The following is a 16,002-nucleotide window of genomic DNA, read 5'->3' on the forward strand; positions in this document are numbered from 1 at the left end:
CGGATTAACGCAGCTAAATCCGAATTAAAGTCGTAGTGTAGACCAGGCCTAAATCTTAAACCTTATTACACTATGCAGTATTTACATCAGCAATTTTCTCCTCCACTGGATGTTACAGTTCTTAATACACAGGCTTCCCCTTAAGCCTGGACCAGTCTCCTCAGATGACCTTCGTCTTCTTGGCATTCCACTTGCTTCCAGCATAGGTGAGGGATGAGAAAGGCAAAAGTATGCTGCCACAGTCTCCTATTTTATATCCTTAGGCCATGTGCCTAGAAGACACTTACCCAGACATAGTGGGCTTTGCTGAGTCACTAGGCTGGGCAATTCCCCTGGTGTGGTCTTGTGCAACTGAGGGTATGTCTACACTGGCAGAGTTACATTGTCGGCAGTTACATCACCACTCAAAGAGTGCTGACAGGAAACAGGTGTTGTGTGTTCACACTGTCAGCTGCCTGCTCAATAGCGTGTTCACACTAGTGGCACTTGCATCAGTATTCAGAGTGGTGCACTCTGGGCAGCTATCCCACAGAACATCTCTTCCTCTTCTGCCGCTAAGAGTTGTGGGAAGGAGGAGGGGGTCGCAGGGTATCCTGGGTCCTGTCCCAATGCCCCGTGATGCATTGCTTCGCATCCCAGCAATCCCTGTGCTTCCGTCCGCATTTGGCACCATATTTCAACGGTTTGTGCAGTGCGTACCCTGCCTCTTCGGTCTGCAGGAATGGATCCCACACTGTTGACCAATATGTTGCTCACTCTCACTAACATGCCATGAGTGGCAGTGGAGTTATTCCTTAAACTACAAAGGCAAGAGGAGAGTGACATTGATCTCACCACGCATATTAGCTACGACCACAGTGGAACACTGCTTCTGGGCTCGGGAAACACTCATTGAGTGGTGGGATCACATCGTCATGCACATCTGGGATGACAAGCAGTGACTGCAGAACTTTCCGATTAAGAAAGCCACATTCATGGGACTGTGATGAGCTCACCCCAGCCCTGCAGCTCAAGGACACGAGAATGAAAGCTGCCCTGCCATTGGAGAAGTGCATGGTGATTGCACTGTGGAAGCTGGCTACTCCAGACTGCTACCGATCTGTTGCTAACCAGTTCGGAGTGGCAAAGTCGACTGTTGGAGTCATGTTGACAGAAGTGTGCAGGGCCATTACTCGCATCCTGCTGTGAAAGACCATGACTCTGGGCAATGAGCATGATGTTGTGGATGGCTTTGCACAAATGGGCTTCCCTAACTATGGAGGGGCGACAGATGGCACACATATTCCAATTCTGGCACCAGACCACCTAGCCACCTAGTACATTAAACGGAAAGGGTATTTCTCTATGGTTCTCCAGGTGCTTGTGGATCACCGTGGGCGTTTCATGGCCATTAATGCAGGCTGGTCCGAAAAGGTGCATGATGCACGCATCTTTCGGAACACTGGCCTGCTCAGGAAGCTGCAAGCAGGGACTTTCTTCCCAAACCAGAAGATCACCATAGGGGAAGTCGAAATGCCCATTGTGATGTCATGGCTTATGAAGGTGTCATAAACAGATAGTTAAGGGTTAATGCCTCTTTTACCTGTAAAGGGTTAAGAAGTTCACCTAGCCTAGCTGACACCTGACCAGAGGAACCAATGGGAGGACAAGATGGTTCAAAGGGAAGGAGGGAAGTTCCCTTTGTCTGGTTGAGTTTGACTTTTGACCGGAGTGGGAAAGCTCCAGAATTCAGCCCCTTATTAAGTAGTGAGTATTAGTGAAGGAAATAAATAGGTTTATGTTTATTTCTTTGTAACCTGTCTTGTGCAATTAGAGGAATAATCAAATTGGGTATTTGGGTATTTTTGTCTAAGTTTTTGCCCAGGGGAACACCCTCTGTGTTTGGAATCTGTTGTCTGTGAGAGTAGCTGGTATGCTAATCTCTCCCAGAGGGTTTTCGTTTTCTTTTTCTTTTCTTTTCTTTAATTAAAAGCCTTTTTCTTCATACCTGATTGATTTTTCCTTGTTTTTTTTAGATCCAAGGGGGTTGGATCTGGATCCACCAGGAGTTGGTGGGAGAAAGGAGGGGGGATGGTTAATTTCTCTTTCTGTTAAGATCCAAGGAGTCTTGGATCAGTGTTCACTAGGGAATTGGTGAAGAGTCTCTCAAGGCTACCCAGGGAAGGGAATTAGTGCTTGAGAGTGGTGGCAGCCAGACCGGATCTAAGCTGTTAATTGAGCTTAGAGCTTCTCATGTAGGTCCCCAACATCTGTACCCTAAAGTTCAGAGTGGGGAAGGAACCTTGACAGAAGACATACACGGGGAACCATGACAGCAGCAAGGAGCAGTTCAACAACAGGCTGAGCAAGTGCAGTATGACTGTTGAGTGTGCTTCTGGCTGTTTAAAGGCCTGCTGGCGCTGCCTATACGGGAGGCTGGACCTGGCTGATGACAATATTCCTATGCTTATAGCCGCATGCTCTACTCTCCATAATATTTGTGAAAGGGAGGGTGAAAGCTTCACTAAGGGCTGGACTGCTGAGTCTCAGGACCTGGCGGCTGAATTTGAACATCCAGAGACCAGGGCTTTTGCGAGGGCGCAGTGCGGGACCATAAGGATCAGGGATGCGTTGAGGCAGCAATCTGTTGCTATGCTCAGGAATGCAGTACTTGTAATGCTAGGAGGTGATTGTGATTGGTGTAGATGATGCACTGTGAAGGTTTAAGAAAATTGCCTGTTGCTTTGCAGGGCTCTGTTTGATTTCAATTAATGGAATAAAGATTGCTCTCAAACTAAAACAATTTTTTTTATTTAAAAACAACAACAGAAGAAGAGAGACAAACAAAAAAACCACATCAGCACTATTGGGGATGGGGGAAGGGAGGGTCCCTGGAGGAGGTGGGGTCCCAGGAAGGTTACAGATTTGTGTATGTCCAGGTATCATATGCAACCTTGTCCTTTGGAGTATAGTGCAGCGGGTACTGTACTTCAGGGGGCTAAAGTGTAGAGGGATGGGTGTTGAGTGCAGTGGGTACTGGGAGTCCACAGGTCTGGACTGTGACGGGGCAGGAGTGGAATGCAGCGGGTACAGACTGGAGCCAGGAGGTTGATAAGAGTGTGTTGGCGGTGTCTGGGGGGCGCAGGGGAAAGAGTTTTGCGACAGTGGCTGCAGGGGAGGGCAGACACGGAGCTGCTCGGTTTGCAGTGCTCCATAATGTTTAAGAGCTGCTCTGTGGTTTCATTCTGTCACGCCATGTTCTCTTTTCAGTCCCTCTTCTCGCTGTCCTGCCACTCCTTCAATTCTTGTTTTTCAGCTATGGAGTGCATCATTACATCACGCAGAAAGTGCTCTTTAGTTCTTCGTGGCCGCTTTCCAATTCTGCCCAGCCATTCAGTCAACGATAACAAAGAGGGAGGCTGGGCTCCCAAGGTCATATCTGTGAAACCAAAATGCAACATTTTACAGAAGCAGTATTGTTTGCAACACAGAGACCACTGGTTCAGTGATTTAAAACACAGCCACTATTCATATACCTGTCACTAACTGGCTGACCCCAGGCAAGCACACATGAGCCATAAGACCCCCCCCCAAAATGGTGAGTAACCACAGTGGCAGGGGAAATCAGTGTTCCAGGACTGTACTGTACACTGGGCATGTGGCTCTTGGGGGGATCCAGCATTGTAGGGGGGGGCTTATAATAATTTCTATCTCCACATTTTCCACAGGTTGTGTTCATTATGGAAGATTGGGTTACATTAGTAGGAGCATTGCCAGCAGATCGAGGGAAATGATTATTCCCCTCTATTCAGCACTGGTGAAGCCACATCTGGAGTATTACATCCAGTTTTGGGGCCCCACTACAGAAAATATGTGGACAAATTGGAGAGAGTCCAGCGGAGGGCAATGAAAATGATTAGGGGGCTGGGTCACATGCCTTACGAAGAGAGGCTGAGGGAACTGAGGGAGGATTTCATAGCAGCCTTCAACTACCTGAAGGGGGGTTCCAAAGAGGATGGAGCTTGGCTGTTCTCAGTGGTGGCAGATGACAGACCAAGGAGCAATGGTCTCAAGTTGCAATGGGGGAGATCTAGGTTGGATATTAGAAAACACTATTTCACTAGGAGGGTGGTGAAACACTGGAATGGGTTACCTAGGGAGGTGGTGGAATCACCATCCTGAGAGGTTTTTAAGGCCTGGCTTGACAAAGCCCTAGCTGGGATAATTTAGTTGGTGTTAGTCCTGCTTTGAGCAGGGAGTAGGACTAGATGACCTCCTGAGGTCTCTTCCAACCCTAAACTTCTATGCTTCTATGATTCTATGACGAGATCTCGCTGCTGAGGGTGAGCAGGGAATCAAGGGAGGGTCTTCTCCTAGACTGCAGCTTCCATCTAGGCCCTTATGCAGCTCGCCTGTGTGCAGCAATGGTACCACCACCACCACCCCCGCAGTGACGGCTGAGTGGCTTGGAAAAGTTACCTTCAATGGGGCAAGAAACAAAGCAGCTCTGCCAAAGAACCTGCGGCAGTGGATTGCCCAATATCTCCATGAGAGTTTCGCGAAGATCTCTGAGGCAGATTCCCGTGAAGTGGTACATGCATCATACAGACACAAGCCTGCTTTCTGCAACCATCCTGCTGCCAACAACTTGCTTCAGTGATTCCCAAAATCAAAGCCACTTACCAGAGGCCTCCTCTCCTGTTTGTGCTTCGCCAAGCTCCGACGGCTGTGACTGGCTAGCCTCCTCCAGGCAGAGAAGAGCTCCTGGCTGCATGCATCTCTGACCTTTGAGTCATCCTCTGCCTCTGGGTCCCCCTCCCCCTCCACATCCTTGTCCAAGATTTTGTCCTCCTGGCTCTGTCCACTCTTAACTGGCACACAAGCCACCAAAGTATCCACAGTGGCCTTCACAGTGGAGGTGGGGTCACCACTGAGTATTGCGTCCAGCACTTTGTAGAACCAGCAGCTCATGGACGCAGCACCGGAGCAGTGGTTTGCCGCCCACGCCTTGTGGTAGGTGTTCCACAGCTCCTTCACTTTGACCCTGCACTGCAATGTGTCTGTCATGCATCATGAATTCTGTCCATAGGTATCATAATTCCTACAGCTAGAGCGCAGCTGGCACTGGACAGCCTTCTCTTTAGCAGCTTTGCCTTTTCTCCTCCCCCCACTGCAAGCAACAAGGACACTCAGAAGACTGAAGACTCCAACAGAGGAGACTGCCCCAGGTTTCAGGGGAGAAACCTGTGTATTATGAACTGTAACATCCAATCAGGTGAGAAAACTGCTTGATCTAAATACTGCCTAGTGTCTTACAGGTTTAAGATTTAGACGGTGCACTTATTTTGTTGTCTTTGGTAACTAACTATGACTTTTTGCCTATCACTTAAAATCCATCTTTTGTAATCAATACATTTGCTTTACTCTTTATCTTTACCAATGATTTTGCCTGAAGTGCTTGGTAAATCTGTTCAGGTCACAACGGCTGGTGTATGTCCACTTTCCATTGATGAAGTGGCAAACCAATTAATAAACTTGCATTGCTCAAGAAAGGGTCTCGACCAGTGCAAGATGGGGGAGGGATAGCTCAGTGGTTTGAGCATTGGCCTGCTAAACCCAGGGTTGTGAGTTCAGCCCTTGAGGGAGCCACTTAGGGATCTGGGGCAAAATCAGTTCTTGGTCCTGCTAGTGAAGGCAGGGGGCTGGACTTGATGACCTTTCAAGGTCCCTTCCAGTTCTAGGAGATAGGATATCTCCATTTATTTTATTTTATATTTTTATATTCCTGAGGTAGGGAGCTTGGAGCGGATTTGGCTGATGCCTTTCTCTGTGTGATTCATGAGTGGCTCTGGGAGCATTCATACATCTGGCTGGTTGTGGGGCTCCACATGCATTTGTACTGAGTGGTACCAGCACCTGGAGGGGTTTGCTGCTTGCCACCAATAAGGCATTGTGAGAGGCAGCCCAGAATAGTGAGTAAAGGGGGCAGAACAGTCCCACAGTTGCAGGCAGTTTGCAGAAGAGTCCCGTCACAGTGTTTCTGAAACCAAAGTTTACAGGGTTTCAGTTCCATGAAGATGATCAAGTTTTTGGCTTTTCACCCTGATTTGGGATGAAAAAAATTCCTGAAAACTCAAATATTTTCATGGAACTGAAATTTGGTTTCTTGGACAGCTCTGCTAGGCAGTGACATCCCACTGACCTCTAATGAGACTTCCTGGGGCAGGTACAGCGTCACATAATGCAGGTTTCTCAGTCCCATCATTCCATGGGCATCCTACTAGATTGCCAGCCGCTTTTCAACTGAAGTGTATGTGAGAGGGAGGAGGGGGAGAGTGTGTGACAGGGAGTGTGTGTGTGTTGGGGGAGGGAGAGACAGAAACAGAGTGTGTGCTGGAAACACGTGTGAGAGATTGGTGGAGTGTATATGTGAGAGACAGAGTATGTGTTGTGGGTATGTGTGTGTTGGGGAGAGTGTGTCGGCATGCTTCTCTTTACCTTCAGACAGCAGCCTGAGCAACCAATCCTGAGGCAGAGGGAGGGGGACGCCCCCCATATCAGCACCCGGCTCTGCACAGCACAGCAGTCTCTCCCCGTTCCCCACCCCCACAGCAGCAGCCTGCTCTGCCTGTCAATTCCACATTAATAGCTCTGTGATTTGCTCTGAGTTCTAACCTAAAGCTTCCTCAGCTGCCAGGAGCAGCATCCACAGCAGCTCTTTGAGCTCTCCACGCTGAGAATTGTCAAAGCTTCCAGGAGATTTCAAAGGGGAGGGGCACATGCCCTCAGGGCAGCCGAGTTCAAAGCAGTGAGCAAAGTGCTCATGGCAGGCACTGTGGAATACTGGGGGCTTGTCTATACTACAAAATTAAGTCGACTTTATCTAATTCGACCCCAAGCCCCCGAATTAATGAAGTTGATTATGTGTGGCCACACAATGCTCATTGTCTCAATGGAGTGCATCCTCACTAGCAGCGCATGCATCAATGAACAAAACAGTGCATTGTGGATAGCTATCCCAAAGTGCAACTTGCCGCAGTGTGTTTTGGGAAGTTTGTGCAATTGTAAGGTGACTGTTGTCCCCATTACTAAAACTCAGTGGGGTGTTTTGGTTGGCTAGCTCCCAGTACCAAAAGAAAGGGGAAAGGTCGATGGGAAATCAGGACCCTGAGACTGACAGTACCGAGGAACAATGGGGAGAGGCCAAAGCTCCAGGTCAGCCTGATTGACAGGGCGGGCAGGCTAATCAGGGAATCAGGAGGCCAGGGGGCTTCCGTCCTCCGTGTGAGCTGGAATTGCCTGGGTCAGACAGAGTGAGGCCAAGCTAAGGAGAGAGCAGGGGACCAAGCTGAGCTGGGGAACAGAGCTGTGCCAGCCAGAGGGGCCAGAAAAGGAGCCCAGGAAGCAGGTCAGAGCTGGAAGCAGAGTTACAGAAGCAGCCCACAGAGCAGTCCTGTGCTGGGAGCAGAGCTGCAGCAACCAGAGCCAGAGAAGCAGCCCAAGGAGCTGGAGGCAGAGCAGCAGCAGTAGTCGTTCTAAGGCAGAGTGGAGCTGGAGCTGAGGCAGAGTGGTGGAGCTGGGGCTGGAGCAGTCCAGAGCCGGATGCTGTGAGCAGTTGGGGAGAATGAGGGGGACCCTCGGCAACGGGCCCAGCACAGGGAGATGCCCCCAGTCAAGACACCCTGCAGGCCAGAGGGGTAAAGGAAGTGGGAGCGAGGACTCAGATCCTTTCACTAGCCCATTTAGTAGTGACAGTGAAAGTAGGAATAGTGTATAAGTCAGAAAAGTTCCCCACAATAGTGGGACTATTCCCATGCTCACACAATGCCTCATGGGATCAAAACATTGTCGCAGGGGAGAATAGGAACATTGTGTCAGCATCCCATGATGCACTGTGCTCCCTCCCTCATATCAACGGCAAACAACCCAGTGGTTTTCACGCCTTTAAACTGCTGTGCGTACGCCATAACCCCAGAAGCATGGAGCATTCTCAGTTGTGCACTCTTGCTGTGGGCATCTCAAACACATCATGCCTTCTCCTGCAGTATTTCCAAAACCGAAGTAGGGACCACCGCATGGAACATAGCGATGTCCTGCAAGCAGCCCTGCTGCAAGCCATTGAAAAAAACAATTCACAGTTGCTGCTTGCAGTCACAGAGCAGCTGTACTCTATTGAGCGCCGTTTCTGGTCCCATGAAATGAGCAGTGACCGGAGGGACCTCATCGTTTTGCAGGTATGGGTTGATGAGCAGTGGCTGCAGAACTTTCAAATGTGGAAGGCCATCTTCCAGGAACTTTGTGCAGAGCTTTCTCCTGCCCTGCAGTTCAGCAACACAAAAATGAGAGCTGCTCTGACAGTGGAGAAGCGAGTGGTGATCACTATTTGGAAGCTTGCAATACCAGACAGTTACCGGTCAGTGGGGAATCAATTTGAAGTAGGTAAATCAACCATGGGAGCTGCTGTGCTCCAAGTGTGCAGGGCCCTTAATCAACTTCTGCTACAAAGGGTAGTGAGTCTGGGAAATGTGCAGGACATAGTGGATGGTTTTGCCACAATGGGGTTCCCTAATTGCAGTGGGGTGATAGATGGCATGCATATCCCCATCTTGGCACCAGACCACCTTGCCGAAGAGTACATAAACCAAAAGGGATACTTTTCAATGGTGTTACAAGCACTGGTGGATCACAGGGGCCATTTCACCAAATCAAGGTAGGATGGTCTGGAAAAGTTCAAAAAGCTGCAATCCAGGACTTTCTTTCCAGACCACAAAATTAACATTGACAATGTTGAGATGCCTATAGTTATCCTGGGGGACCCAGCCTACCCCTTGCTCCCATGGCTCATAAAGCCATACACTGGCTGTCTGGACAGCAGTAAGGAACAGTTTAACTGTCGACTCAGCAATGCAGAACGGTGGTTGAATGTGCCTTTGGTCATTTGAAAGGGTGCTGGAGAAGTTTGCTAACAAGGTTGGACCTTAGTGAGGAGAACATCCCCATGGTTTTAGTTGCCTGCTGTGTGCTCTATAATATCTGTGAGAAAAAGGACGGAAATTTTCCGCAGGGGTGGCAGTTGAGACAGATCACATGGCAGTCATTTTTAAGCAGCCAGATACCAGGGCAATAAGAGCACAGCAAGAGGCACTGCATATCCACAAGGCTTTGAAAAGTCCTTTCAATAATGAGTCACAGTAATGTGAGCTGCTTGTCTGCATTGTGCTTTACCAAAGCTTCACCTGGCTTGTATCACTGTCCCTGTAAAGCCAACCCTCGCCTAAGCCCACTGCTTCTACTCAATAAAGAATATTTATTTCTTGAATCCATTTACTTTATTTAACAAACATAATTAAAGCGGGAGAACAGAAAGAAAAGGTAAGCTTGGGGAAAAGTGGTTGCACAGTTGGAACAGCAGAAACATTTTCAGCTGTGTAACATAACACCGCATTCCAGACCATCAAAGGTCTGTGCACGGGCACCTTCTGTTCCTTGTATCTCCCCCACCCCCCACCCCGAGTTAAGTGAAAGGGATAATGGACTTTTTGCCCATGCCTCATGGAACGCCTGGGGGGAGGGTGATTCTGCGCCAGGAGATGGTGGCTGGCTGTCCACCAGAGTCTGCAGAGGGACTCTACCCTCCTGCTTCTGTTCCTGCAGTTCAACCAGACGCCTCAATATGTCTGCTTGGTCCTTCATAATCCGAAGCATCTCATCCTGTGCCACATGCTCTCACTCATTGGAAGCTTTCCTGCTCTCCATGTCCATGTCTAACTTCTCGGACAGTGAAATCCTCCACGCTTTCAGCTCTGTGTCAGCTGTCCCGGATGTGTTCATTATCTCAGTGAACATGTCCTCCCGCATTCTCTTTCTCCTCCTTCAAATCCCTAAAATTCTGCTTTCAGGTGTTGATGACACTCCGAAGGACACATTTCCAGCTGTCAGTCAGGGGAAAAAATAAAGGAGTCTGGGAGAATAACATGGGGGGGAAAGGAGTCCAGGAGAGCTGGCTGTATTTTAAAAAATACTTATTGAGGTTGCAGGAAAAAAATATCCCGATGTGTAGAAAGAACAGTAACTATGGCAGGCGACCAGCTTGGCTTAACAGTGAAATCCTTGCTGATCTTAAATGCAAAAAAGAAGCTTTCAAGAAGTGGAAGATTGAAAATATTGCTCAGGCATGCAGGAGTGAAATCAGGAAGGCCAAATCACACTTGGAGTTGCAGCTAGCAAGAGATGTTAAGAGTAACAAGAAGGGTTTCTTCAGGTATGTTAGCACCAAGAAGAAAGTCAAGGAAAAATCATGGAGCAGGTCCTCAAAGAAGCAACTCTGAAGCACTTAGAGGAGAGGAAAGTGATCAGGAACAGTCAGCATGGATTCACCAAGGGGAAGTCGTGCCTGACTAATCTAATTGCCTTCTATGATGAGATAACTGGATCTGTGGATGAGGGGAAAGCAGTGGATGTGTTATTCCTTGACTTTAGCAAAGCTTTTGATATGGTCTCCCACAGTATTCTTGCCAGCAAGTTAAAGAAGTATGGGCTGGATGAATGGACTATAAGGTGGATAGAAACCTAGCTAGATCATCGGGCTCAACGGGTAGTGATCAATGACTCCATGTCTAGTTGGCAGCCGGTTTCAACGGAGTGCCCCAAGGGTTGGTCCTGGGGCCAGTTTTGTTCAATAACTTCATTAATGATCTGGAGGATGGCGTGGACTGCACTCTCAGCAAGTTTGCAGATGACACTAAACTGGGAGGAGTGGTAGATATGCTGGAGGGTAGGGATAGGCTACAGAAGGACCTAGACAAATTAGAGGATTGGGCCAAAAGAAACCTGAGGAGGTTCAACAAGGACAAGTGCAGAGTCCTGCACTTAGGATGGAAGAATCCCATTCACTGTTACAGACTAGGGACCGAATGGCTAGGCAGCAGTTCTGCAGAAAAGGACCTAGGGGTTACAGTGGACGAGAAGCTGGATATGAGTCAACAGTGTGCTCTTGTTGCCAAAAAGGCTAATGACATTTTGGGCTGTATAAGTAGGGGCATTGCCAGCAGATCGAGGGATGTGATCATTCCCCTCTATTCGACATTGGTGAGAACTCATCTGGAGTATTGTGTCCAGTTTTGGGCCCCACACTACAAGAAGAATGTGGAAAAATTGGAAAGAGTCCAGCGGAGGGCAACAAAAATGATTAGGGGCTGGAGCGCATGACTTAGGAGGAGTGGCTGCGGGAACTGGGATTGTTTAGTCTGCAGAAGAGAAGAATGAGGGGGGATTTGATAGCTGCATTCAACTACCTGAAAGGGGGTTTCAAAGAGGATGGATCTAGACTGTTCTCAGTGGTAGCAGATGACAGAACAAGGAGTAATGGTCTCAAGTTGCAGTGGGGGAGGTTTAGGTTGGATATTAGGAAAAACCTTTTCACTAGGAGGGTAATGAAGCACTGGAATGGGTTACCTAGGGAGGTGATGGAATCTCGTTCCTTAGAGGTTTTTAAGGTCAGGCTTGACAAAGCCCTGGCTGGGATGATTTTGTTGGGAATTGTTCCTGCTTTGAGCAGAGGGTTGGACTAGATGACCTCCTGAGGTCCCTTCCAACCCTCATATTCTATGATTCTATAATTAATTGTAAATGAATAAAATGTTTCCATAGCAAGGCCTTTTTCATTAAAAAAACCCCCTTATTACACTAGGTGCAAGCCATAACATAATCAGAATCTGTGACCTTTCACTGTGCCGTTTTGCTGCTCCAGCCATGGTGAGTATGCCCCCGGGGTCATGGGTGACCACACTTTTAATGAAGTATATGGCAGGCTCATGTCTGGAGCACAGGTAGCTAGTCAAACAATGGCCCTTCCCCATAGCACCACAGGCAGCTGTTTATGAACAGGGCGGTGTGTGTGTGTGTGGGGAACTTTTTAACTCCCAAATTGCGGAATCTCTCATGTGGGGCCCCAGTCTCCTATCAGTCACTTTAAACTACTTGACAACCCATGTCGAGCACAGTAGAGACACATTAGCGGCCGCGTGGTTTGGCTCTCCGGAATGTGTGTGTGTGTGGTGGGGCTACATGCCCTTTTTTCCCCATGTAAGAGCACTTTTAATGAGAACTTCCCCCGTTTCCCCTAGGCGACCTTATGTGATAGTCTCCTGATGGTAACAGAGGTGGAAAGGAAGGAAATACTGCAAGCATCTGGGTATAGACCCAGTCCTTATGCTGCTATGCTGTGTACCGCAATGATGCCAGCAGAATTAAATCAGGAGTTGTGTGGGAAAGTGTCCTACCATGGTGAAACAAATAAGAGTTCCCTGCCCAGAAACCTTCGGCAATGGATTGCAGAGTACCTCCATGAAAGTTTCCTAGAGATATCCATGGAGGATTCCTGGGCTATCCCAGTCCACGTAAACAGTCTTTTCCTAGGGCTACCCTCTGCATAGCTGGAACGGCCTCTTGTAAGCAGAGAACCACAGCACCTCACTTTTTCTTCACAGTAAACATGCAATACCACCAAATGTGTGTGCCTGCTAAAGTTTAACTGAACTTTGTTGTAATTGTATACTCACCAGAGATGCCTTCCCCAGCATCATGGTCAGCCACTGTGATGTCCTGCGATCCACAGGGTTCCAGGGTTAAAAATATTTCCTGGCTCTTGGTGAGAATGGATCCATTGCTCGCCTGTCTCCCATTCTCTGCCTATCTCCCATTCTCCTCCTCTTCCTCATCCACCATATCATTCTCCTTGTTGTCCCTAGACTCACACACCTGTGAGGTGTCCAAATTGCTTGTGGGGGTGCTGGTAGGGTCACCCCGAGATTCGCATGCAGCTCTTTGTAGAACCGGCATGTGTGGCGTTCAGCACCAGAACAACTGTTCGCCTCCCCTGCCTTCTGGTACGCTTGGTGAAGTTCTTTTATTTCCACATGGCACTGCTGTGTGTCCCTCGTGTAGCCCTTCTCCCCCATTCCACGAGCAATCTTTGCACAGATGTCAGACCGGAGCTCTGCCTGCACAGACTCTTCTCCCCACACAGCAAGAAGATCCATCACCGCCTGTGCAGACCAGTCTGGCGTGCATTTGGGGTGTGTAGTCTCCATGATGAGCTGTGCTCAAGCTGACATGCTCCCAATGCTGATTGAACAGGAAATGGGAAATCAAAAGTTCCTGGGGCTTTAGCAAGGGAGGGGCTGTTTCCTGTGTACCTGGCTGCAGTGCAGCAGAGTTGAGAAAGATCTCCAGAGTGGTCACAGATGATCATTGTGGGACACCACCTGGAGGCCAATTAAGTCAAATTACACAACGCTGTGTCTGCACCACCTCGCAATTGGCCCATGAAAATCGAACTAAGCGCTACACCTCTCGCAGAGGTGGATTACAGAAGTCGACATCAGAGGCGACTTAGGTCGACGTAAAGGACCCAGTAGTGTAGACACATATATTAACAGGTCAATTTAAGGTGGCTTCCTTCAACCTAACTCTTTAGTGTAGACCAGGCCTTGGAGAGGCCAGTTATGTCGACATAACGAACAGCAGCATCTACCCTGGCACTTTGTCAACAAAGCTTTTGTGCAAAAAGCCCTATGTCTCTTACCACCATGTCCCTCCTCTACTCCCTCCCCCACGAGACCTCCTACCCACTACTTGCCACATCCCTCCTCACCCACCTGTCCCCACAGGGGAGGGGTGTGGAGGAGAGGAGGAACATGGAAAAAGTGAGCAGAAGGGGGCTCCGGGTGGAAAGGGGTGGAGGAGAGGTGGGATGTGGAGAGTGTGAGCAGTTGGGGGGCTTGTGGAGGAGGGGGAAGGAGAGGAGGGACACGGAACGGTAGGTGGTGGGGGCCTCACGGGGGAGAGGAAGAGGAGAGGAGGGAAGCAGCGAGCGGTGGCGGGAGGTCAAGCGGGGATGGGGCTGAGCAGAGGAGGGGGCAGAGCCTGGGGAGGACTGGGGGTGTGGCCTGGGGTGGAATGGTGGTGGAGTGTGAGTGGGGCTGCAGGCTAGCCTCCCCAAGGGGAAGCTTCACCCACCGCCCATGGGTAGGAGGGTGAGAGGAGTCTGGGAGAAGGACAGTATTTTGCCCTATGACACATGGTAGAGAATAGAAGCCAGATTGTATGTGTACGGTGAAAACAAGATAAAAACTGAATCTTTCCATGCCTACATGTAACTACCCCTTTTTCATGCTAGGAAAACTACTGCTTCCATGGCCCTACTATGTATAACCCCTGTTCAAATACTTACTCTCCATCTAGCAGGGGCAGGGGGACTGGGTCTCCTTCATCCCAGGTGAGGATTCTAACCACTGAGCTAAAAGTTACAAGATGGAGGCCACCTGCTACAGCCAGATTTGGAAAGGGGCTTGATCTGGTAGATGAGCTCTGAGCATGCCTACCAGATAGGGTCCCGCACATAGGCGCCGACTCCGTGGGTGCTCTGGGGCTCAAGCACCCACTGAAAAAAATAGGGGATGTTCAGCACCCGCTGGGCTGGATTAATCTTTTGTGGACCCCGGTGCCCAGACCGTGGCCCCACCCTCCACTCCGCCTCTTCACCCCAGAGGCCCCACCTGCACTCCACCCCAAGGCCCCACCCTGTTCTGCCTCTTCCCTCCAAGGCCACTCTTACTGCTGGCACCAGGGAGGGAGTGGGCAGAGAGAAGAACCCACTGGCAAAAAGAAAAGTCAGTGCCTGTGGTCCCACAGGCAAATTAGGCAGAGGAATACCTATATTGCCCTGCTTTGTGGATCACGCTGGGGCTTAGGCAGCCATACACCTGGCATGCAGCACCAACACACGTGCACAGAGGCAGAAGGACAAGTGAGCAGGGAACTTTGGCAATGAAAATTTAGGTGCCAGGTGAGTTTAGGTGCCTGGAGGGTTCGGCAGCACAATCAAGGTTTTTGTGAATCTTGGATTTTGGTGCCTGATTCTGGGAGTTGGGCACCTAAAGGGGCAGCTAGGTTCCTAACTCCCTTTGTGACTCTGGCCCTGTTTTACTTAATAGAACAGTTTAAAGTGAAGAGGGAATAACTATCACAGTTTATTTTGCAGTTAAAAACACATAAATAGTCTCATTCTTCCAAAAAGCTTGGGTAATTATCCTTTGGGTAATTATGGGGCAAACAGACACACACACATGTTGGTTTCAAAGATTCATTGACTTTAAGGCTAGAAGGGTTCATTGTGACCATTGAGTTGAACCCTTTTCATAACACAGGGCAAAAAACTTTACCCACTGAGCCTCCCTCAAGCCTATAACTTCCTTATGAGCAGTTCTGTAAGAAAGACAGCCTGTTTTGAACGGATGGGGTATCTCTCATGACAAGTGAGAGAGAGAAAGACATAGACAGAGAGGAAGAGATTTCCTTGAGGTTAGACATTCTCCTCTCCCCATTTATTTCCTGTTGAGGTTAAAAGTTTGACTCACTTAACAGTGTCTAAACTTTTTAAAACCTTGTCTCTCTCACCAATGAAATATTGTCCAATAAAATATATCACCTCCCCCACATTGTCTCTCTAAACATTCCCTTGACATTAATTGAAAATTTCCATCTGCAGAAATGTCCAGGAGATTTCACCTTTCTGCATGAAGGATAAATAATGAGCCCACAGAGGCTGTCACTTTTACACAAGGCACAATGTACAGCACCAAGAAGGGCACCAGAATCAGAGCATCCTAACTGGCAACTGACAGTCCCTTTAGTGAAGGAAATCGAGTATATGAAGAGACGGTGCTAGAAGATTGACTGGAGAACCTGTATCCTCTTCCTGAAATGCTGAGCGAAGGGGTCACATTACATGATTCCAGCTAGAAATAGACCCATCATAGAGGTAAATCTATGTTCGTTACACTTTTCACTTACATCAGAATTGCAGGTGGACAAGACCTGACAGCTGATCTTCCATCCTCCCTGCTCAGTGCTAGATTTTATCCTTCAGGGTGGGTTCTGCCTCACTGGCATATTGAGAAATTTTGTGATAGATAGATAGATAGATAGATAGATAGATAGATAGATAGATAGATAGATAGA

This window comes from Terrapene carolina, unplaced genomic scaffold (genome assembly GCF_002925995.2).
Source record: "Terrapene carolina triunguis isolate 2854851 unplaced genomic scaffold, T_m_triunguis-2.0 Scaffold119, whole genome shotgun sequence".
Classification (NCBI taxonomy): domain Eukaryota; kingdom Metazoa; phylum Chordata; order Testudines; family Emydidae; genus Terrapene; species Terrapene triunguis.